Source organism: Zootermopsis nevadensis, unplaced genomic scaffold (assembly GCF_977971745.1).
Source record: "Zootermopsis nevadensis isolate Lab colony 2312 unplaced genomic scaffold, Znev_1.0 Znev_ptg000033l, whole genome shotgun sequence".
Taxonomy (NCBI): domain Eukaryota; kingdom Metazoa; phylum Arthropoda; class Insecta; order Blattodea; family Termopsidae; genus Zootermopsis; species Zootermopsis nevadensis.
The window spans coordinates 162,919-188,048 of NW_028259165.1; the positions used below are offsets into that span (position 1 = coordinate 162,919).

Below are 25,130 nucleotides of genomic sequence, written 5' to 3' on the forward strand. Positions count from 1 at the left end.
GGAGACAATTTGAAAAATAAAATCAACTTGAACACAAAGGAAGAACAAAAAATATTGCACATGTGTTTGAAGTGCTGACGAGAATAGTGGTTCTCTCTGCGTTTCTGATAATGTCATCTCTGGTCGCGACGACGAAGGCGCCATCATTCTACTTCGTGTGTTTGGGATTGTTTAACTAACATATTTTGTTCGTCTTCTGCTTCTTTTTTGCAACGTGATTATTAATCTATTCTGTATTTGTTAAGAAATATTGAAATAATTTGCTAAGAGCTTAATATTTTTTATTACATTATCATTTATCTTTATTAATGAGGTCAATATTTCTGTAGAATATTTCCATGATTTAATTTTTTCATGTTTTCCAGACTGCTTTTATTTTGTTGGGTTGCTCTAGGTTGTTTAGTCTGATTCTCACATTTAATCTGATTTAGACCTCGAGGAAGTAAGTATTTTAAAATATTTCGTGCAGTGAATTTTCATTATTTGGTTGTTCCACTATTGACAAATTAGTTAATCTTTTTTTATCTTTGTGATCCAATCATTCTTTTCAGATATTTTATCACTGTTTTGGTGGTGAAACTTGCTTATACATTTTTAAGAGATTATTTATTAATGTGTTAAATTTTGAATCTACATCAAGGCTGTTTAATACTCATTCCCAATTTTCATTCGATGAGAGATACATTCTTTAATAGTGTCTTCATTTGTGAGTCTGATTGGTATTCTGTACTTATGATAACTGGAGATCGATTTTTTATTATTAATATTACTAGAAGTCATACATCGTGATCAGATGGAGTAATTTTGGATTCTTATGGGGAAATTAACTGTTGCCATGACATTGGAAGATGCTACTCGAGCATTTTACACATTTTTATTGTAAATTTCAATAAGATAATTTGTATTGATGATAATGGGACCACAGTTGACGATGTTGTGCTGTAGGTTTATAAAGATAATTTATAATGCTTTGTAACTTGTTTAGGAAAGTCAGCATTGCCAGTGGGGGCTCTATATATAGCTAGGACATATATGTTGGAATGTTTAGATTCCAATTGCACAATGCAGCATCTATTTCTTGTTATTTTAGTGACACAATACATTTATCTAATTAAATTTTAGGTTCTTTTTGGCAATAATACTTGCACCTTCTTTTACCATATTTCATCTAGAGTAAGTACTTCCAAAAGTAACATTTTCAAGTTTTACCTCTGGTGTTGGGTTAAACACAGATTAGGGTGTGTGTTTATTATTAATGGACACTGATAGTTGATCAGTTTTGTTTGAAAGTCCTCTTATGTTATGATGGTGCACCACAGAATTGTTATCTTGATTGTATTCTGAATTTAGAACTGGTTTATTAGCATTGATGTAGACATCTTTCAGGTATTTGGTGACAGATTTGGGCTTAAGCCTAAAAGAAGGGTTAGATCTTACATCAGTGATTACAGGTATCCAGTTTGCACCTAATCTAATTAGCAGTGAGTTGCACAAGCTTCTACTTGCCTTCTGAATTAAGTTGTAATCCGTGTCTGGTATGATCATTCCTATTTAAGGATGAATTGTCAGTTAATCCAATATGTGATTTGTCTGTATTCCAAAGCGCACACTCAAGTAGAATATTTCCACTCCCCACCAACTTGTCTATATTGGGCCTGTCATGGTTGCAAAAGGAAAGTACTAGAAATCTGTTGACTTTGTACATTATGATTGCATAATGTCATGAAAGAGAAATTTATGGGTTCTTACTTGTTCAGTAAGCTCCTGATTATGAGTGTTTGGAATATTCATGCATTACTAATTTTTTAAATAAGCACAGGTGAAATAGGCCTTCAACTTACTTGTGGGGTGGGGGTGGGGGTTCTAAAGAAGGTGGATGAAAATCATAATAAAATTCTACTGACAGTAAAACAAAGGCTTCGTGTACTTAGGAAATTTGAGAACAGAAAATGGGCAACAGAATTTATAATAAAAGTATGTGATAGGGATTGAGTGATTCCATCCTTGAAAGAACACCATATACCAGGCTGACCTACTGATGGCGTATTTTGGGCATAGTTTTCTGGGAGTCCAGTAACACTGGTTTGATTATGGGGAAACTTTCTCCAGAGTTAGTAAGAAATGAGGAAATCAAAAGTTCATGTCATGGTGCGTGCTATGAGAAGTTTTGAAAAGATTGACAGTGAACTGAAAAATGGCTTCAGACTGAGAGTGAAGATACTGTGCCTGTTACAGATTTATTTTTATGGAAGCCCCACAACCCAAATGTTACGTCGAGTTTGAAATCTGTGTGTGTATCTTGTGTTTTCTTTTGATTTGTTTGCCAGCTTTTCCAACACAGACCTTGCCCATGAATTTAAGGTGCAGTGTGTCTTTTATGTGAATGTTCGTTGCTGGTCTTGCTGTTGTTCATTTTGTTTGAGAACATTTGTTGAAACTATCTTCACTATACCAGTGTTGAAATCTTGCAGGGATTGTGACTGGATGTTGATGTGCTGGTCAGGAGATTGCTTCTGCTTTGCAAGAATTCACATGCCCATATTATTCACTTGTTACAGAACTTTCATTCAGAATTTGAATGACTTTTTTATTGTAATGACAGCTTTTGAGCACGTATTTAAATACAAGGATACAATTTGGTCCAATATAATATGGGCTTTTATAGAAATTCCCTCAATGCACAACATTTACATTTTATGATATTCGTGCAGAGATAACCGTATGGAAATGACAGATGTAACTTGGGACACTCTTAATGTCTGTCACATCTATCGTAGGTGATATACCATTGCCATTGGTTTAAATTTTTGTCATGTTCATCTTCATTGATGAATTGGTATACTAGTTTGCAGGCTGATCAGCATTGATAATTTTGCTAAAGAGCATTCACCAGTTGATTAGGCTGTTTTTTGTTAGAAAAAGAAAGTTGATTTTTAAATATTATTTGCACGAGTTTCAGCTGCAAAAGGTTAAAGTTTATACTTGAGGAAGCACCCCACTGTTTCAAGGTACCAGATTGTAAGTGGTAGGGTGTGTGTCATTACATGTTTTGGGGCGGAATTCTGCAGCATGGCGTCGTTACATACTGTTATTTCATTATACTCGTATTTCTTTCAACGTCAATAATCACACATTTCCCAAATGCTTGGGGTTTTATCTAATTTTTTATTCTACATTATTTAGCTTATTTAAAAACTCAGGTTTCCCTTGATATTCGCATAAATCTTTTGCCTTTTACTGAAGATTTCTGTTGAGGGGAACATATGGTTCATACAGTTTCATTCCTACATTTAGATTACTGATTTATTTTTTTAACTTTGTTGTATTGAGAATGTCAGAAAAAAGAAGACTTCTGTGCAGTTTTGGGATCTAACGTAATATTATTCTCAAACACTACCGTGTCCTTATCAATTCACTATTACAAATTCCATTGCCCATGTCAAATCCTAGATGAAAACTGCTTGTATTTTCTTTATACATGTTGTATGTTCACAGCAATGGAACCTGGTCCATCAAGAAAGAGAGTAAAGCATGTTGTTCAGGATCAGCTGTCTGGCTTGCAGGAAGATCCAGCTGCGTGTGCCAGCGGCCCGTCTAAAGGGTAAGTGTTCATCATTACTTCTCTCCGATGTACAGAGAATATTTCTTTCAGCACAGGGAACCTGTAAAAGTATGAAAGTAAACCACCAGGTGTATCGGAAGTCTTGACCTGATAATTTTCTAGTGATGTGTAGTGCAGTGAAATCGGCTTTCCTGTGTTATGTACCGTGGTGATACTTTATTGAGAGTGTATTGAACACGGCCTATTGAAGCAACGCATGTGGGGTCAGGATGCTCAGTCATGAGCAATTCGGTTAGAGAGAGAGAGAGAGAGAGCGGCTTGCTTGCACGAAACTTGTGACTGCTGGCAAGTGACGATGTCTTGCGCTTGCGCAGGACCCCGCCTTGTTTTAGTTTCTTTGTGTTTTGAGGGTCAGTTCCCTTCGTAACTCTTGGACCCAGGTATTAAATCAGAATATTCATTGCAGTGTGGATCGTTATGGTTTTCCTGTTGTCATTCGGTTATCCTTTAAGACGCTGCAACGTACGTTCATATTCGTTTTTTGCAATTTGAGGTTGTGTTGTGTTGAGTTGTTTGCGAATGTTGTGCGGGCGGTGATTGGAAGAAGAACGCTAGAAATTGACTGCATATTCGAATGTATGTGACTTGGGCAAGGGAAATTGAGTACGTTTATGCATTAATATTGTGGGTATTTTACACGTGCCATTCTGAGAAGTAAATAACTTCACTCGATTCACGCGTAATGACAAAGCCGCTACTTGTCCTTTGTTCGTGGGTTGAACGCATATCGCCATCTTCATAACTGAGGACTGAGTTGGAAATATGTTTGTAACATACTTTATTTTTGTAAAAAGCCTGGAATGTCATTGCCCAAGAATCTCTACTGTTATTGTTTGTGTATGTATGCATTCAGGAAACTGGATATTTTGGATGTGAATGTTTTTTGTCATTCTAGGAACACTGTACTAGAGGCTTACTTAATTCTTCAGAGTCTGCTGAGTGGCAAATTGTGTCACCTGTGTTTGTGCTTGTCTGAAGAGCAGTGCAGCATCACTTTGCGGGCCCACATGATATCACAACCCAAATTCAACCATAAACTTGACCTGTGTTCTTAAGAAACCCCATGTCACTCGCCCCCTCTTTATGTGCGTGTGCATACTGTATGTGGGAGTTTAGTTGGTCCAAGATAATGTGCTTTCAATTAACACTCAGCCATTTTCCACTTCCTAGTAACATTTTCTGGAGCTCAGTTTTCACATAATTGTATTTCTGAAAAAACACATTAACCAAAATGTGTATAACAATAATTAAGAGATGAAAGTGGTTACCACAGAAGTTGCTCAGGGTGAATTTGGTGTCTGGAATAGGAAGAAAATGTGATGGTGATGTCAGGAATCCAGTCAACTAGTCTTCAAAGGACTTTGTACATTTTTGTTTTCAGGACTGGAACAGTTGCAGCCTGGGGCCTTCAAGGTGAGCGCAGAAGTAGTCGTAGCAGCTGGAGTGTAACAAGTAAGTGCCAGTATGACCTGGAGCTTTCCTTTGCAAGTAAGATTCTTCTTAGGTTGCCAGCCATGTCGTGTGGTTGAAAGGTAATCTTAAAACCTTGCATACAAACAAAACTGTCTCCACTTTGAAGGACGCTAATGCGAAATGGGTTTTGACCTCTAGAGGTCATCAGTGTCAAAAAGATTATGGTTTTTAACTGAGCATAAAAGGCGTGTTCTTTACAAAATCATATTTGTGTAACACCTCACTGGATGTTGGTGCATTATATTGAGCACTTGGCTGTTTTGTCCACCGGTCTGTTTGCCGTAGTTGCATCACCTGTGCCTGTGACCTTGATGCGTGGGTGTTACTGTTGGTTTTAAAAATGTATAGGGTGTATATTAACTCTGGAATCAGGGTGGCCAACTATTGCATAAGAAAAGTAGTGTAAGATAATGGAAAGAGCCATTTTGTTTCATGCGCACACATGCTTCCACTATTTTACTGTCTTTGCTGTGATGACTCTGGTTTAGTGCCATTTATGTAGCAGAATCAAATGAATTCATGTCCCTCAATTTAGCAAGTGCCAGGATGAGGGAGTAACATTCATATGGCTACAAGAAAGAGTTTGGCTATTTATCTAACCTTATAAGCTTCAAGCATTATTCCCTTCCAGTATTTGAACTGAACTGCTGTTATGTTACTCCAGTTATGTAGAACATAATAAAATTACGTTGTATTCTGCTTGGAATTTTATTTGTGTTTGTGTCACACAGGCAGAGGTTATTAAACATGCAGTTTATGTACAAAAATTTGTGAAAGAGTATTGAAGGGGAAATCATTCCCTAGGGCGGCATGCACACGTCAGGAGCTCTTGTATGAGCCTGTGAGAGAGGGAGCTTGTTGTTTGAGTGTCAATACCCATATTTGAATTGGTAAGTTGTGTATCCGTTTGTTTGTAGTGATCATGACAAAATTTGCCTTGTGAAAGTGGAAGGAGTGTGTCCATTGGCTGAGGTAGAAATGTTAACTGTGTGAAGAAGTAAAACTTTTTGTTCTTAGAGGAGTGTGATGCATGTACGGAGGAATCTTGATTTGTATAATGTGAATGTATTTTGTCTTTCTAGGGGTAGCGGATTACAAGAAATAGAATGTTCCTCCAGATTCTACTGGGCGGCGTGCTGTGTGTCACCTGACCTGCGTACTGCTTGCCAGAGAAGCATTGGAGTATGTGCGGCAACAGTTGGCAGACTGAGTTGATTTCAGAACAGGAAACTTACTGCCATGACTGGCGTATGTAGTTCATGTGCAGCGAGTTGGTAGCGAGGATGTTTCCATGTGGGAGTTTCGGTTTCTAGTTTGTTCTGTGATGTCTCTGGTCTGTTCTTTCCGCGCATCACGTAGTTCATTTGGGTCGGCACTATAATTCTTTGTGGCCACGTTCTTAGAGATGTGAAAGAAGACTGGCATTGGGAATATTTGTCTCGGTTGGTAGTGAGGTCGTGCTTCGGTTTAGTTAATGTTTGAATGCTAAAATGATTTTGAGTTCATAATGGCAAATATTTAGTCTCTTCAAATGCCTTAATGCAAGAATCATTGCTGTAAGTTTCTGTGTGGGAACAGTGTGCCTCTTGGGTTGTAAGTGGGTTACGGAATTATCTGGTGTTCTCATTTGTCGGTAGGTGTACAATCAACTGCAGAATAAGAGTGCTGATTCTGTATGCATTTCTGTCTTTTGTGGGGGGGTGGGGTGGAACTAGTTGTGTTGAATCTCTTATAAAATTCCAAAGTCCAATTCCAAAGACCAAAGCCCAAAGGCGGTAGGCCGTAGGCCGAAACCTAAAGACGTAGGCCCGAGGCCGGAGGCCGGAAGCCTGTCGCTGGAAGCTGGAGGCCCGAAGCCGGAAGCCGGTAGGCCGTAGGCTGAAAGTGGAGTGCAGAATGCCTAAAGCCCAAAGCCGACAGGCAATAGCCAAAAGCCGAGAGCCGAAATCCCAGAACCCAAAGCCCGAAGTCCAAAACCGAAAGTCGTAAGTGGCATAGGTTGGTTAGTTTAGTGTGCGTCCAATGTAGGCGACCGGCTGACGTGATTAGGTGCTTTAGCCGAGGCTGCTTCAAGCAGCTGGGAGTCGTATGTTGGTCAAGGCTGCATGTGAAGTAGGTTAAGGGTATCTAGATGTGTTGAATCTCTTATCAAATTCCAAAGTCCAATTCCAAAGACCAAAGCCCAAAGGCGGTAGGCCGTAGGCCGAAACCTAAAGACGTAGGCCCGAGGCCGGAGGCCGGAAGCCTGTCGCTGGAAGCTGGAGGCCCGAAGCCGGAAGCCGGTAGGCCGTAGGCTGAAAGTGGAGTGCAGAATGCCTAAAGCCCAAAGCCGACAGGCAATAGCCAAAAGCCGAGAGCCGAAATCCCAGAACCCAAAGCCCGAAGTCCAAAACCGAAAGTCGTAAGTGGCATAGGTTGGTTAGTTTAGTGTGCGTCCAATGTAGGCGACCGGCTGACGTGAATAGGTTCTCTAGCCCAGTCGGCATCAAGTAGCTGGGAGTCGTATGTTGGTTAAGGCTGCATGTGAAGTAGGTTAAGGGTATCTGTAATTTTTTTGAGGCAAGCGAGCTACATCGTAGCGTGTTTAATTTTCTGATAGTTGGCTGCGTTCTAAGCAGCATACACGCTTAAGTGCATAGATTGGTTGGAGTAGGCTACGTCCGTCGCTGGTTACGTGCTCAGTTCGAGACTTACGTTTGGCTATCCTTCGTCTGCAGCGGTCTGCTCTGTTATGGAGGCTTCTTGCTCGCGGTCTTAGGTAAGTCGGGTTAGGCTGCTTCAGTGGCTGGCTACCTGACGAGTGGCATAGGTTGGTTGTTTTATGCTGCGTCCTGAAAAGCAACGCCCGGCGACTGACAAGTCACGCTTCCTTGAATCGTAGGCCACATATCTCTGCTGACAAGCCACACATACTTCGTCACAGGCCACCAAACTTCACCGACCTCTTGGCAGATGATCCAGAAGTGGTTTGCCATTGCCTTCTTCTGTGTATGTGCGGCTGATTTCGTACCACTACAGGAAATTTGCTGTGATCATGAAGGGCTTTGTGTAAGTACATGAGCTGTATGATGTATTAGATGAGCTTGTCATGTAATAGAGTTAAGTCTGTCCAAGAAAATATGTGGCACCATTTATCATTACAGTGTCGCTTGTAACTTTGATGTTGTATTTGCTGGTGCTGAGATTTCGAATGTCACCATATTTGTGGAAAGGAGAAAGGCTTTAAAGCACAGTGAAAGTAAAATATGTGGCAACAGAAGTTGAATGGGGCTCATCTGATGTGTGTGTGGGAAGTAGTTGCAGAGTTTTTAGTGACAGTAGTGGCTGCTGTTAAATGGCCTGTAACACCTTGTTGCTATCCACCTGACACAAAATAGGATGTTGGGGACCAATATTTCTCCAAGACACAGCATATTAATTGGCCCACAAAATGCAGCTCGTAGTTAGATCCACATAACTGTGTGTTCATAAGAGGGAACAGTACAACAATGCAATAATACAGACTGGTGTAAAACAAAGTGCTCAAATGCCACAATAAAAATAGTACAGATTTGAAGCTCCATTGTCAATAGGCATAGGAAACAGAATGAGGATAGACATTCGTAGCCTTTGGAGAAAGATTCCTCGTCACTAATGTGCGATGTACAGGAATATCAGTATGTTCGTCTTGCAGCGTCAAGTAATACGTGTTTAGCAATGGTGTGCTCCCCAGACTGCAAGTAGGTGTTCGATCAACTGTGTAATAAGAGTGTTGTTTCTGTCTTTTTTGGGGTGGGGCGAACTTGATATGTTGAATGTGATAGCATTTTTTTTCTGGTGATAGCTGCGGAGAAGCAGCTTGATTGATCCATGGGACTTTACTGAGGTTGAAGGCTGCGTCACCTGACCTGACTACTGGTTGCCAGGAAAAGAGTGGAGTATGTGCAGAAACACTTTGCTGGCTCTCTGATATGACAACAGGAAATCGGCTGTTATCATGAAGGACCTCATGTCTGCGAGAGATTGATCTCTGTCTCAACTTGACATGCGTTGTGTAAGTATACGAGAAATATGTTTATCAGATGATTTACACAATCGAATTCTTTGGCAAGATGACTAAATATTCCACCAACATGCACTTTATTATTTAGTGCATTTAAGATTTTATGTGTAAAATTGAACCGCTTTATCAGTTGAGAGATTTTTTCTATCACCAAATTGTTCACCTGCAAGGACGTTGTTTGAGATTAAGTTTATACATGTCTTTTTAAAATATTTTAGAGAATGCCGTTTGTAATGTAATTTGTCTATAAGTAGACATTCATTATTTTCAAACATGTTTTTCTCTGTTCTGATGGGGAAACTTGCTTGAAAATATTTTAAGAAGATATTTGGGATTGTGCTGAATTTTGAATCTGACTCCCAGTTTTCGTTATTTACGTGTGTCGTAAATTCTTTAATAGTGTCTGTATTTATAAGACCGAATCGTTTCCTGTAATTATGATAATTAGATATCGGTTCTATTTTTTTTATATATATATATATATATATATAATTACAAGTTGAGCGTAATGCTCAGAGAGCACATTTTTTTTCTGGTTCAGTAGAAATATGATCTTTCCTGGAACTGTCTATAAAGGCATTATCAGTAGCAGTACTGGAGTAATTTTGAGATTAAAGGATGTTAGCAGGGAGTTGAGACATTGTTTGTGGTAGCTTTCGGCAAGACAAGTAACTTTAAAGTCACCAGAAGTGAAAAATTATTTTTATACTTTATTCTCATAACTTTGTAGTGAAAGTTTTTATTCCAGGTATGATATATCTATATATATTCATACAGGTTGTGACCAGTAGCTAAATTGTGAGTTTGTTAAGGATTTGAGATGATTTATTGTATATGTATACTTGCCACTCTGGTCAGATTTCTGAGTTATTCTTATAAACTTTCTGTGAAGCAAAGCAGCATCTTTCAAACACTTGCCCTCAATTTAGCAAGTGCCAGGATGAGGGAGTAACATTCATATGGCTACAAGAAAGAGTTTGGCTATTTATCTAACCTTATAAGCTTCAAGCATTATTCCCTTCCAGTATTTGAACTGAACTGCTGTTATGTTACTCCAGTTATGTAGAACATAATAAAATTACGTTGTATTCTGCTTGGAATTTTATTTGTGTTTGTGTCACACAGGCAGAGGTTATTAAACATGCAGTTTATGTACAAAAATTTGTGAAAGAGTATTGAAGGGGAAATCATTCCCTAGGGCGGCATGCACACGTCAGGAGCTCTTGTATGAGCCTGTGAGAGAGGGAGCTTGTTGTTTGAGTGTCAATACCCATATTTGAATTGGTAAGTTGTGTATCCGTTTGTTTGTAGTGATCATGACAAAATTTGCCTTGTGAAAGTGGAAGGAGTGTGTCCATTGGCTGAGGTAGAAATGTTAACTGTGTGAAGAAGTAAAACTTTTTGTTCTTAGAGGAGTGTGATGCATGTACGGAGGAATCTTGATTTGTATAATGTGAATGTATTTTGTCTTTCTAGGGGTAGCGGATTACAAGAAATAGAATGTTCCTCCAGATTCTACTGGGCGGCGTGCTGTGTGTCACCTGACCTGCGTACTGCTTGCCAGAGAAGCATTGGAGTATGTGCGGCAACAGTTGGCAGACTGAGTTGATTTCAGAACAGGAAACTTACTGCCATGACTGGCGTATGTAGTTCATGTGCAGCGAGTTGGTAGCGAGGATGTTTCCATGTGGGAGTTTCGGTTTCTAGTTTGTTCTGTGATGTCTCTGGTCTGTTCTTTCCGCGCATCACGTAGTTCATTTGGGTCGGCACTATAATTCTTTGTGGCCACGTTCTTAGAGATGTGAAAGAAGACTGGCATTGGGAATATTTGTCTCGGTTGGTAGTGAGGTCGTGCTTCGGTTTAGTTAATGTTTGAATGCTAAAATGATTTTGAGTTCATAATGGCAAATATTTAGTCTCTTCAAATGCCTTAATGCAAGAATCATTGCTGTAAGTTTCTGTGTGGGAACAGTGTGCCTCTTGGGTTGTAAGTGGGTTACGGAATTATCTGGTGTTCTCATTTGTCGGTAGGTGTACAATCAACTGCAGAATAAGAGTGCTGATTCTGTATGCATTTCTGTCTTTTGTGGGGGGGTGGGGTGGAACTAGTTGTGTTGAATCTCTTATAAAATTCCAAAGTCCAATTCCAAAGACCAAAGCCCAAAGGCGGTAGGCCGTAGGCCGAAACCTAAAGACGTAGGCCCGAGGCCGGAGGCCGGAAGCCTGTCGCTGGAAGCTGGAGGCCCGAAGCCGGAAGCCGGTAGGCCGTAGGCTGAAAGTGGAGTGCAGAATGCCTAAAGCCCAAAGCCGACAGGCAATAGCCAAAAGCCGAGAGCCGAAATCCCAGAACCCAAAGCCCGAAGTCCAAAACCGAAAGTCGTAAGTGGCATAGGTTGGTTAGTTTAGTGTGCGTCCAATGTAGGCGACCGGCTGACGTGATTAGGTGCTTTAGCCGAGGCTGCTTCAAGCAGCTGGGAGTCGTATGTTGGTCAAGGCTGCATGTGAAGTAGGTTAAGGGTATCTAGATGTGTTGAATCTCTTATCAAATTCCAAAGTCCAATTCCAAAGACCAAAGCCCAAAGGCGGTAGGCCGTAGGCCGAAACCTAAAGACGTAGGCCCGAGGCCGGAGGCCGGAAGCCTGTCGCTGGAAGCTGGAGGCCCGAAGCCGGAAGCCGGTAGGCCGTAGGCTGAAAGTGGAGTGCAGAATGCCTAAAGCCCAAAGCCGACAGGCAATAGCCAAAAGCCGAGAGCCGAAATCCCAGAACCCAAAGCCCGAAGTCCAAAACCGAAAGTCGTAAGTGGCATAGGTTGGTTAGTTTAGTGTGCGTCCAATGTAGGCGACCGGCTGACGTGAATAGGTTCTCTAGCCCAGTCGGCATCAAGTAGCTGGGAGTCGTATGTTGGTTAAGGCTGCATGTGAAGTAGGTTAAGGGTATCTGTAATTTTTTTGAGGCAAGCGAGCTACATCGTAGCGTGTTTAATTTTCTGATAGTTGGCTGCGTTCTAAGCAGCATACACGCTTAAGTGCATAGATTGGTTGGAGTAGGCTACGTCCGTCGCTGGTTACGTGCTCAGTTCGAGACTTACGTTTGGCTATCCTTCGTCTGCAGCGGTCTGCTCTGTTATGGAGGCTTCTTGCTCGCGGTCTTAGGTAAGTCGGGTTAGGCTGCTTCAGTGGCTGGCTACCTGACGAGTGGCATAGGTTGGTTGTTTTATGCTGCGTCCTGAAAAGCAACGCCCGGCGACTGACAAGTCACGCTTCCTTGAATCGTAGGCCACATATCTCTGCTGACAAGCCACACATACTTCGTCACAGGCCACCAAACTTCACCGACCTCTTGGCAGATGATCCAGAAGTGGTTTGCCATTGCCTTCTTCTGTGTATGTGCGGCTGATTTCGTACCACTACAGGAAATTTGCTGTGATCATGAAGGGCTTTGTGTAAGTACATGAGCTGTATGATGTATTAGATGAGCTTGTCATGTAATAGAGTTAAGTCTGTCCAAGAAAATATGTGGCACCATTTATCATTACAGTGCCGCTTGTAACTTTGATGTTGTATTTGCTGGTGCTGAGATTTCGAATGTCACCATATTTGTGGAAAGGAGAAAGGCTTTAAAGCACAGTGAAAGTAAAATATGTGGCAACAGAAGTTGAATGGGGCTCATCTGATGTGTGTGTGGGAAGTAGTTGCAGAGTTTTTAGTGACAGTAGTGGCTGCTGTTAAATGGCCTGTAACACCTTGTTGCTATCCACCTGACACAAAATAGGATGTTGGGGACCAATATTTCTCCAAGACACAGCATATTAATTGGCCCACAAAATGCAGCTCGTAGTTAGATCCACATAACTGTGTGTTCATAAGAGGGAACAGTACAACAATGCAATAATACAGACTGGTGTAAAACAAAGTGCTCAAATGCCACAATAAAAATAGTACAGATTTGAAGCTCCATTGTCAATAGGCATAGGAAACAGAATGAGGATAGACATTCGTAGCCTTTGGAGAAAGATTCCTCGTCACTAATGTGCGATGTACAGGAATATCAGTATGTTCGTCTTGCAGCGTCAAGTAATACGTGTTTAGCAATGGTGTGCTCCCCAGACTGCAAGTAGGTGTTCGATCAACTGTGTAATAAGAGTGTTGTTTCTGTCTTTTTTGGGGTGGGGCGAACTTGATATGTTGAATGTGATAGCATTTTTTTTCTGGTGATAGCTGCGGAGAAGCAGCTTGATTGATCCATGGGACTTTACTGAGGTTGAAGGCTGCGTCACCTGACCTGACTACTGGTTGCCAGGAAAAGAGTGGAGTATGTGCAGAAACACTTTGCTGGCTCTCTGATATGACAACAGGAAATCGGCTGTTATCATGAAGGACCTCATGTCTGCGAGAGATTGATCTCTGTCTCAACTTGACATGCGTTGTGTAAGTATACGAGAAATATGTTTATCAGATGATTTACACAATCGAATTCTTTGGCAAGATGACTAAATATTCCACCAACATGCACTTTATTATTTAGTGCATTTAAGATTTTATGTGTAAAATTGAACCGCTTTATCAGTTGAGAGATTTTTTCTATCACCAAATTGTTCACCTGCAAGGACGTTGTTTGAGATTAAGTTTATACATGTCTTTTTAAAATATTTTAGAGAATGCCGTTTGTAATGTAATTTGTCTATAAGTAGACATTCATTATTTTCAAACATGTCTTTCTCTGTTCTGATGGGGAAACTTGCTTGAAAATATTTTAAGAAGATATTTGGGATTGTGCTGAATTTTGAATCTGACTCCCAGTTTTCGTTATTTACGTGTGTCGTAAATTCTTTAATAGTGTCTGTATTTATAAGACCGAATCGTTTCCTGTAATTATGATAATTAGATATCGGTTCTATTTTTTTTATATATATATATATATATATATAATTACAAGTTGAGCGTAATGCTCAGAGAGCACATTTTTTTTCTGGTTCAGTAGAAATATGATCTTTCCTGGAACTGTCTATAAAGGCATTATCAGTAGCAGTACTGGAGTAATTTTGAGATTAAAGGATGTTAGCAGGGAGTTGAGACATTGTTTGTGGTAGCTTTCGGCAAGACAAGTAACTTTAAAGTCACCAGAAGTGAAAAATTATTTTTATACTTTATTCTCATAACTTTGTAGTGAAAGTTTTTATTCCAGGTATGATATATCTATATATATTCATACAGGTTGTGACCAGTAGCTAAATTGTGAGTTTGTTAAGGATTTGAGATGATTTATTGTATATGTATACTTGCCACTCTGGTCAGATTTCTGAGTTATTCTTATAAACTTTCTGTGAAGCAAAGCAGCATCTTTCAAACACTTGCCCTCAATTTAGCAAGTGCCAGGATGAGGGAGTAACATTCATATGGCTACAAGAAAGAGTTTGGCTATTTATCTAACCTTATAAGCTTCAAGCATTATTCCCTTCCAGTATTTGAACTGAACTGCTGTTATGTTACTCCAGTTATGTAGAACATAATAAAATTACGTTGTATTCTGCTTGGAATTTTATTTGTGTTTGTGTCACACAGGCAGAGGTTATTAAACATGCAGTTTATGTACAAAAATTTGTGAAAGAGTATTGAAGGGGAAATCATTCCCTAGGGCGGCATGCACACGTCAGGAGCTCTTGTATGAGCCTGTGAGAGAGGGAGCTTGTTGTTTGAGTGTCAATACCCATATTTGAATTGGTAAGTTGTGTATCCGTTTGTTTGTAGTGATCATGACAAAATTTGCCTTGTGAAAGTGGAAGGAGTGTGTCCATTGGCTGAGGTAGAAATGTTAACTGTGTGAAGAAGTAAAACTTTTTGTTCTTAGAGGAGTGTGATGCATGTACGGAGGAATCTTGATTTGTATAATGTGAATGTATTTTGTCTTTCTAGGGGTAGCGGATTACAAGAAATAGAATGTTCCTCCAGATTCTACTGGGCGGCGTGCTGTGTGTCACCTGACCTGCGTACTGCTTGCCAGAGAAGCATTGGAGTATGTGCGGCAACAGTTGGCAGACTGAGTTGATTTCAGAACAGGAAACTTACTGCCATGACTGGCGTATGTAGTTCATGTGCAGCGAGTTGGTAGCGAGGATGTTTCCATGTGGGAGTTTCGGTTTCTAGTTTGTTCTGTGATGTCTCTGGTCTGTTCTTTCCGCGCATCACGTAGTTCATTTGGGTCGGCACTATAATTCTTTGTGGCCACGTTCTTAGAGATGTGAAAGAAGACTGGCATTGGGAATATTTGTCTCGGTTGGTAGTGAGGTCGTGCTTCGGTTTAGTTAATGTTTGAATGCTAAAATGATTTTGAGTTCATAATGGCAAATATTTAGTCTCTTCAAATGCCTTAATGCAAGAATCATTGCTGTAAGTTTCTGTGTGGGAACAGTGTGCCTCTTGGGTTGTAAGTGGGTTACGGAATTATCTGGTGTTCTCATTTGTCGGTAGGTGTACAATCAACTGCAGAATAAGAGTGCTGATTCTGTATGCATTTCTGTCTTTTGTGGGGGGGTGGGGTGGAACTAGTTGTGTTGAATCTCTTATAAAATTCCAAAGTCCAATTCCAAAGACCAAAGCCCAAAGGCGGTAGGCCGTAGGCCGAAACCTAAAGACGTAGGCCCGAGGCCGGAGGCCGGAAGCCTGTCGCTGGAAGCTGGAGGCCCGAAGCCGGAAGCCGGTAGGCCGTAGGCTGAAAGTGGAGTGCAGAATGCCTAAAGCCCAAAGCCGACAGGCAATAGCCAAAAGCCGAGAGCCGAAATCCCAGAACCCAAAGCCCGAAGTCCAAAACCGAAAGTCGTAAGTGGCATAGGTTGGTTAGTTTAGTGTGCGTCCAATGTAGGCGACCGGCTGACGTGATTAGGTGCTTTAGCCGAGGCTGCTTCAAGCAGCTGGGAGTCGTATGTTGGTCAAGGCTGCATGTGAAGTAGGTTAAGGGTATCTAGATGTGTTGAATCTCTTATCAAATTCCAAAGTCCAATTCCAAAGACCAAAGCCCAAAGGCGGTAGGCCGTAGGCCGAAACCTAAAGACGTAGGCCCGAGGCCGGAGGCCGGAAGCCTGTCGCTGGAAGCTGGAGGCCCGAAGCCGGAAGCCGGTAGGCCGTAGGCTGAAAGTGGAGTGCAGAATGCCTAAAGCCCAAAGCCGACAGGCAATAGCCAAAAGCCGAGAGCCGAAATCCCAGAACCCAAAGCCCGAAGTCCAAAACCGAAAGTCGTAAGTGGCATAGGTTGGTTAGTTTAGTGTGCGTCCAATGTAGGCGACCGGCTGACGTGAATAGGTTCTCTAGCCCAGTCGGCATCAAGTAGCTGGGAGTCGTATGTTGGTTAAGGCTGCATGTGAAGTAGGTTAAGGGTATCTGTAATTTTTTTGAGGCAAGCGAGCTACATCGTAGCGTGTTTAATTTTCTGATAGTTGGCTGCGTTCTAAGCAGCATACACGCTTAAGTGCATAGATTGGTTGGAGTAGGCTACGTCCGTCGCTGGTTACGTGCTCAGTTCGAGACTTACGTTTGGCTATCCTTCGTCTGCAGCGGTCTGCTCTGTTATGGAGGCTTCTTGCTCGCGGTCTTAGGTAAGTCGGGTTAGGCTGCTTCAGTGGCTGGCTACCTGACGAGTGGCATAGGTTGGTTGTTTTATGCTGCGTCCTGAAAAGCAACGCCCGGCGACTGACAAGTCACGCTTCCTTGAATCGTAGGCCACATATCTCTGCTGACAAGCCACACATACTTCGTCACAGGCCACCAAACTTCACCGACCTCTTGGCAGATGATCCAGAAGTGGTTTGCCATTGCCTTCTTCTGTGTATGTGCGGCTGATTTCGTACCACTACAGGAAATTTGCTGTGATCATGAAGGGCTTTGTGTAAGTACATGAGCTGTATGATGTATTAGATGAGCTTGTCATGTAATAGAGTTAAGTCTGTCCAAGAAAATATGTGGCACCATTTATCATTACAGTGCCGCTTGTAACTTTGATGTTGTATTTGCTGGTGCTGAGATTTCGAATGTCACCATATTTGTGGAAAGGAGAAAGGCTTTAAAGCACAGTGAAAGTAAAATATGTGGCAACAGAAGTTGAATGGGGCTCATCTGATGTGTGTGTGGGAAGTAGTTGCAGAGTTTTTAGTGACAGTAGTGGCTGCTGTTAAATGGCCTGTAACACCTTGTTGCTATCCACCTGACACAAAATAGGATGTTGGGGACCAATATTTCTCCAAGACACAGCATATTAATTGGCCCACAAAATGCAGCTCGTAGTTAGATCCACATAACTGTGTGTTCATAAGAGGGAACAGTACAACAATGCAATAATACAGACTGGTGTAAAACAAAGTGCTCAAATGCCACAATAAAAATAGTACAGATTTGAAGCTCCATTGTCAATAGGCATAGGAAACAGAATGAGGATAGACATTCGTAGCCTTTGGAGAAAGATTCCTCGTCACTAATGTGCGATGTACAGGAATATCAGTATGTTCGTCTTGCAGCGTCAAGTAATACGTGTTTAGCAATGGTGTGCTCCCCAGACTGCAAGTAGGTGTTCGATCAACTGTGTAATAAGAGTGTTGTTTCTGTCTTTTTTGGGGTGGGGCGAACTTGATATGTTGAATGTGATAGCATTTTTTTTCTGGTGATAGCTGCGGAGAAGCAGCTTGATTGATCCATGGGACTTTACTGAGGTTGAAGGCTGCGTCACCTGACCTGACTACTGGTTGCCAGGAAAAGAGTGGAGTATGTGCAGAAACACTTTGCTGGCTCTCTGATATGACAACAGGAAATCGGCTGTTATCATGAAGGACCTCATGTCTGCGAGAGATTGATCTCTGTCTCAACTTGACATGCGTTGTGTAAGTATACGAGAAATATGTTTATCAGATGATTTACACAATCGAATTCTTTGGCAAGATGACTAAATATTCCACCAACATGCACTTTATTATTTAGTGCATTTAAGATTTTATGTGTAAAATTGAACCGCTTTATCAGTTGAGAGATTTTTTCTATCACCAAATTGTTCACCTGCAAGGACGTTGTTTGAGATTAAGTTTATACATGTCTTTTTAAAATATTTTAGAGAATGCCGTTTGTAATGTAATTTGTCTATAAGTAGACATTCATTATTTTCAAACATGTTTTTCTCTGTTCTGATGGGGAAACTTGCTTGAAAATATTTTAAGAAGATATTTGGGATTGTGCTGAATTTTGAATCTGACTCCCAGTTTTCGTTATTTACGTGTGTCGTAAATTCTTTAATAGTGTCTGTATTTATAAGACCGAATCGTTTCCTGTAATTATGATAATTAGATATCGGTTCTATTTTTTTTATATATATATATATATATAATTACAAGTTGAGCGTAATGCTCAGAGAGCACATTTTTTTTCTGGTTCAGTAGAAATATGATCTTTCCTGGAACTGTCTATAAAGGCATTATCAGTAGCAGTACTGGAGTAATTTTGAGATTAAAGGATGTTAGCAGGGAGTTGAGACATTGTTTGTGGTAGCTTTCGGCAAGACAAGTAACTTTAAAGTCACCAGAAGTGAAAAATTATTTTTATACTTTATTCTCATAACTTTGTAGTGAAAGTTTTTATTCCAGGTATGATATATCTATATATATTCATACAGGTTGTGACCAGTAGCTAAATTGTGAGTTTGTTAAGGATTTGAGATGATTTATTGTATATGTATACTTGCCACTCTGGTCAGATTTCTGAGTTATTCTTATAAACTTTCTGTGAAGCAAAGCAGCATCTTTCAAACACTTGCCCTCAATTTAGCAAGTGCCAGGATGAGGGAGTAACATTCATATGGCTACAAGAAAGAGTTTGGCTATTTATCTAACCTTATAAGCTTCAAGCATTATTCCCTTCCAGTATTTGAACTGAACTGCTGTTATGTTACTCCAGTTATGTAGAACATAATAAAATTACGTTGTATTCTGCTTGGAATTTTATTTGTGTTTGTGTCACACAGGCAGAGGTTATTAAACATGCAGTTTATGTACAAAAATTTGTGAAAGAGTATTGAAGGGGAAATCATTCCCTAGGGCGGCATGCACACGTCAGGAGCTCTTGTATGAGCCTGTGAGAGAGGGAGCTTGTTGTTTGAGTGTCAATACCCATATTTGAATTGGTAAGTTGTGTATCCGTTTGTTTGTAGTGATCATGACAAAATTTGCCTTGTGAAAGTGGAAGGAGTGTGTCCATTGGCTGAGGTAGAAATGTTAACTGTGTGAAGAAGTAAAACTTTTTGTTCTTAGAGGAGTGTGATGCATGTACGGAGGAATCTTGATTTGTATAATGTGAATGTATTTTGTCTTTCTAGGGGTAGCGGATTACAAGAAATAGAATGTTCCTCCAGATTCTACTGGGCGGCGTGCTGTGTGTCACCTGACCTGCGTACTGCTTGCCAGAGAAGCATTGGAGTATGTGCGGCAACAGTTGGCAGACTGAGTTGATTTCAGAACAGGAAACTTACTGCCATGACTGGCGTATGTAGTTCATGTGCAGCGAGTTGGTAGCGAGGATGTTTCCATGTGGGAGTTTCGGTTTCTAGTTTGTTCTGTGATGTCTCTGGTCTGTTCTTTCCGCGCATCACGTAGTTCATTTGGGTCGGCACTATAATTCTTTGTGGCCACGTTCTTAGAGATGTGAAAGAAGACTGGCATTGGGAATATTTGTCTCGGTTGGTAGTGAGGTCGTGCTTCGGTTTAGTTAATGTTTGAATGCTAAAATGATTTTGAGTTCATAATGGCAAATATTTAGTCTCTTCAAATGCCTTAATGCAAGAATCATTGCTGTAAGTTTCTGTGTGGGAACAGTGTGCCTCTTGGGTTGTAAGTGGGTTACGGAATTATCTGGTGTTCTCATTTGTCGGTAGGTGTACAATCAACTGCAGAATAAGAGTGCTGATTCTGTATGCATTTCTGTCTTTTGTGGGGGGGTGGGGTGGAACTAGTTGTGTTGAATCTCTTATAAAATTCCAAAGTCCAATTCCAAAGACCAAAGCCCAAAGGCGGTAGGCCGTAGGCCGAAACCTAAAGACGTAGGCCCGAGGCCGGAGGCCGGAAGCCTGTCGCTGGAAGCTGGAGGCCCGAAGCCGGAAGCCGGTAGGCCGTAGGCTGAAAGTGGAGTGCAGAATGCCTAAAGCCCAAAGCCGACAGGCAATAGCCAAAAGCCGAGAGCCGAAATCCCAGAACCCAAAGCCCGAAGTCCAAAACCGAAAGTCGTAAGTGGCATAGGTTGGTTAGTTTAGTGTGCGTCCAATGTAGGCGACCGGCTGACGTGATTAGGTGCTTTAGCCGAGGCTGCTTCAAGCAGCTGGGAGTCGTATGTTGGTCAAGGCTGCATGTGAAGTAGGTTAAGGGTATCTAGATGTGTTGAATCTCTTATCAAATTCCAAAGTCCAATTCCAAAGACCAAAGCCCAAAGGCGGTAGGCCGTAGGCCGAAACCTAAAGACGTAGGCCCGAGGCCGGAGGCCGGAAGCCTGTCGCTGGAAGCTGGAGGCCCGAAGCCGGAAGCCGGTAGGCCGTAGGCTGAAAGTGGAGTGCAGAATGCCTAAAGCCCAAAGCCGACAGGCAATAGCCAAAAGCCGAGAGCCGAAATCCCAGAACCCAAAGCCCGAAGTCCAAAACCGAAAGTCGTAAGTGGCATAGGTTGGTTAGTTTAGTGTGCGTCCAATGTAGGCGACCGGCTGACGTGAATAGGTTCTCTAGCCCAGTCGGCATCAAGTAGCTGGGAGTCGTATGTTGGTTAAGGCTGCATGTGAAGTAGGTTAAGGGTATCTGTAATTTTTTTGAGGCAAGCGAGCTACATCGTAGCGTGTTTAATTTTCTGATAGTTGGCTGCGTTCTAAGCAGCATACACGCTTAAGTGCATAGATTGGTTGGAGTAGGCTACGTCCGTCGCTGGTTACGTGCTCAGTTCGAGACTTACGTTTGGCTATCCTTCGTCTGCAGCGGTCTGCTCTGTTATGGAGGCTTCTTGCTCGCGGTCTTAGGTAAGTCGGGTTAGGCTGCTTCAGTGGCTGGCTACCTGACGAGTGGCATAGGTTGGTTGTTTTATGCTGCGTCCTGAAAAGCAACGCCCGGCGACTGACAAGTCACGCTTCCTTGAATCGTAGGCCACATATCTCTGCTGACAAGCCACACATACTTCGTCACAGGCCACCAAACTTCACCGACCTCTTGGCAGATGATCCAGAAGTGGTTTGCCATTGCCTTCTTCTGTGTATGTGCGGCTGATTTCGTACCACTACAGGAAATTTGCTGTGATCATGAAGGGCTTTGTGTAAGTACATGAGCTGTATGATGTATTAGATGAGCTTGTCATGTAATAGAGTTAAGTCTGTCCAAGAAAATATGTGGCACCATTTATCATTACAGTGCCGCTTGTAACTTTGATGTTGTATTTGCTGGTGCTGAGATTTCGAATGTCACCATATTTGTGGAAAGGAGAAAGGCTTTAAAGCACAGTGAAAGTAAAATATGTGGCAACAGAAGTTGAATGGGGCTCATCTGATGTGTGTGTGGGAAGTAGTTGCAGAGTTTTTAGTGACAGTAGTGGCTGCTGTTAAATGGCCTGTAACACCTTGTTGCTATCCACCTGACACAAAATAGGATGTTGGGGACCAATATTTCTCCAAGACACAGCATATTAATTGGCCCACAAAATGCAGCTCGTAGTTAGATCCACATAACTGTGTGTTCATAAGAGGGAACAGTACAACAATGCAATAATACAGACTGGTGTAAAACAAAGTGCTCAAATGCCACAATAAAAATAGTACAGATTTGAAGCTCCATTGTCAATAGGCATAGGAAACAGAATGAGGATAGACATTCGTAGCCTTTGGAGAAAGATTCCTCGTCACTAATGTGCGATGTACAGGAATATCAGTATGTTCGTCTTGCAGCGTCAAGTAATACGTGTTTAGCAATGGTGTGCTCCCCAGACTGCAAGTAGGTGTTCGATCAACTGTGTAATAAGAGTGTTGTTTCTGTCTTTTTTGGGGTGGGGCGAACTTGATATGTTGAATGTGATAGCATTTTTTTTCTGGTGATAGCTGCGGAGAAGCAGCTTGATTGATCCATGGGACTTTACTGAGGTTGAAGGCTGCGTCACCTGACCTGACTACTGGTTGCCAGGAAAAGAGTGGAGTATGTGCAGAAACACTTTGCTGGCTCTCTGATATGACAACAGGAAATCGGCTGTTATCATGAAGGACCTCATGTCTGCGAGAGATTGATCTCTGTCTCAACTTGACATGCGTTGTGTAAGTATACGAGAAATATGTTTATCAGATGATTTACACAATCGAATTCTTTGGCAAGATGACTAAATATTCCACCAACATGCACTTTATTATTTAGTGCATTTAAGATTTTATGTGTAAAATTGAACCGCTTTATCAGTTGAGAGATTTTTTCTATCACCAAATTGTTCACCTGCAAGGACGTTGTTTGAGATTAAGTTTATACATGTCTTTTTAAAATATTTTAGAGAATGCCGTTTGTAATGTAATTTGTCTATAAGTAGACATTCATTATTTTCAAACATGTTTTTCTCTGTTCTGATGGGGAAACTTGCTTGAAAATATTTTAAGAAGATATTTGGGATTGTGCTGAATTTTGAATCTGACTCCCAGTTTTCGTTATTTACGTGTGTCGTAAATTCTTTAATAGTGTCTGTATTTATAAGACCGAATCGTTTCCTGTAATTATGATAATTAGATATCGGTTCTATTTTTTTTATATATATATAATTACAAGTTGAGCGTAATGCTCAGAGAGCACATTTTTTTTCTGGTTCAGTAGAAATATGATCTTTCCTGGAACTGTCTATAAAGGCATTATCAGTAGCAGTACTGGAGTAATTTTGAGATTAAAGGATGTTAGCAGGGAGTTGAGACATTGTTTGTGGTAGCTTTCGGCAAGACAAGTAACTTTAAAGTCACCAGAAGTGAAAAATTATTTTTATACTTTATTCTCATAACTTTGTAGTGAAAGTTTTTATTCCAGGTATGATATATCTATATATATTCATACAGGTTGTGACCAGTAGCTAAATTGTGAGTTTGTTAAGGATTTGAGATGATTTATTGTATATGTATACTTGCCACTCTGGTCAGATTTCTGAGTTATTCTTATAAACTTTCTGTGAAGCAAAGCAGCATCTTTCAAACACTTGCCCTCAATTTAGCAAGTGCCAGGATGAGGGAGTAACATTCATATGGCTACAAGAAAGAGTTTGGCTATTTATCTAACCTTATAAGCTTCAAGCATTATTCCCTTCCAGTATTTGAACTGAACTGCTGTTATGTTACTCCAGTTATGTAGAACATAATAAAATTACGTTGTATTCTGCTTGGAATTTTATTTGTGTTTGTGTCACACAGGCAGAGGTTATTAAACATGCAGTTTATGTACAAAAATTTGTGAAAGAGTATTGAAGGGGAAATCATTCCCTAGGGCGGCATGCACACGTCAGGAGCTCTTGTATGAGCCTGTGAGAGAGGGAGCTTGTTGTTTGAGTGTCAATACCCATATTTGAATTGGTAAGTTGTGTATCCGTTTGTTTGTAGTGATCATGACAAAATTTGCCTTGTGAAAGTGGAAGGAGTGTGTCCATTGGCTGAGGTAGAAATGTTAACTGTGTGAAGAAGTAAAACTTTTTGTTCTTAGAGGAGTGTGATGCATGTACGGAGGAATCTTGATTTGTATAATGTGAATGTATTTTGTCTTTCTAGGGGTAGCGGATTACAAGAAATAGAATGTTCCTCCAGATTCTACTGGGCGGCGTGCTGTGTGTCACCTGACCTGCGTACTGCTTGCCAGAGAAGCATTGGAGTATGTGCGGCAACAGTTGGCAGACTGAGTTGATTTCAGAACAGGAAACTTACTGCCATGACTGGCGTATGTAGTTCATGTGCAGCGAGTTGGTAGCGAGGATGTTTCCATGTGGGAGTTTCGGTTTCTAGTTTGTTCTGTGATGTCTCTGGTCTGTTCTTTCCGCGCATCACGTAGTTCATTTGGGTCGGCACTATAATTCTTTGTGGCCACGTTCTTAGAGATGTGAAAGAAGACTGGCATTGGGAATATTTGTCTCGGTTGGTAGTGAGGTCGTGCTTCGGTTTAGTTAATGTTTGAATGCTAAAATGATTTTGAGTTCATAATGGCAAATATTTAGTCTCTTCAAATGCCTTAATGCAAGAATCATTGCTGTAAGTTTCTGTGTGGGAACAGTGTGCCTCTTGGGTTGTAAGTGGGTTACGGAATTATCTGGTGTTCTCATTTGTCGGTAGGTGTACAATCAACTGCAGAATAAGAGTGCTGATTCTGTATGCATTTCTGTCTTTTGTGGGGGGGTGGGGTGGAACTAGTTGTGTTGAATCTCTTATAAAATTCCAAAGTCCAATTCCAAAGACCAAAGCCCAAAGGCGGTAGGCCGTAGGCCGAAACCTAAAGACGTAGGCCCGAGGCCGGAGGCCGGAAGCCTGTCGCTGGAAGCTGGAGGCCCGAAGCCGGAAGCCGGTAGGCCGTAGGCTGAAAGTGGAGTGCAGAATGCCTAAAGCCCAAAGCCGACAGGCAATAGCCAAAAGCCGAGAGCCGAAATCCCAGAACCCAAAGCCCGAAGTCCAAAACCGAAAGTCGTAAGTGGCATAGGTTGGTTAGTTTAGTGTGCGTCCAATGTAGGCGACCGGCTGACGTGATTAGGTGCTTTAGCCGAGGCTGCTTCAAGCAGCTGGGAGTCGTATGTTGGTCAAGGCTGCATGTGAAGTAGGTTAAGGGTATCTAGATGTGTTGAATCTCTTATCAAATTCCAAAGTCCAATTCCAAAGACCAAAGCCCAAAGGCGGTAGGCCGTAGGCCGAAACCTAAAGACGTAGGCCCGAGGCCGGAGGCCGGAAGCCTGTCGCTGGAAGCTGGAGGCCCGAAGCCGGAAGCCGGTAGGCCGTAGGCTGAAAGTGGAGT

General features: G+C 41.4%; 4 long non-coding RNA genes and 1 pseudogene across 4 annotated transcripts; all 5 read left to right on the forward strand.

Annotated features, from left to right (window-relative positions):
• The first annotated feature begins 3,192 nt into the window (after positions 1 to 3,192).
• LOC147871971 (U5 spliceosomal RNA) lies at positions 3,193 to 3,305 on the forward strand (annotated as a pseudogene).
• Positions 3,306 to 7,487: 4,182 nt separating this feature from the next.
• LOC147871972 (uncharacterized) lies at positions 7,488 to 11,211 on the forward strand. Its single transcript, XR_015538128.1, has 3 exons — positions 7,488 to 8,143; positions 8,919 to 9,128; positions 10,614 to 11,211. It is a non-coding gene; the product is annotated as an uncharacterized LOC147871972 (long non-coding RNA).
• A 712-nt stretch (positions 11,212 to 11,923) lies between these two features.
• On the forward strand, positions 11,924 to 15,647 carry LOC147871973 (uncharacterized). Its single transcript, XR_015538122.1, has 3 exons — positions 11,924 to 12,579; positions 13,355 to 13,564; positions 15,050 to 15,647. It is a non-coding gene; the product is annotated as an uncharacterized LOC147871973 (long non-coding RNA).
• Positions 15,648 to 16,359: 712 nt separating this feature from the next.
• LOC147871974 (uncharacterized) lies at positions 16,360 to 20,079 on the forward strand. The gene is made up of 3 exons (XR_015538118.1): positions 16,360 to 17,015; positions 17,791 to 18,000; positions 19,482 to 20,079. It is a non-coding gene; the product is annotated as an uncharacterized LOC147871974 (long non-coding RNA).
• A 712-nt stretch (positions 20,080 to 20,791) lies between these two features.
• Positions 20,792 to 24,503, forward strand: LOC147871975 (uncharacterized). Its single transcript, XR_015538119.1, has 3 exons — positions 20,792 to 21,447; positions 22,223 to 22,432; positions 23,906 to 24,503. It is a non-coding gene; the product is annotated as an uncharacterized LOC147871975 (long non-coding RNA).
• Positions 24,504 to 25,130: the final 627 nt, after the last annotated feature.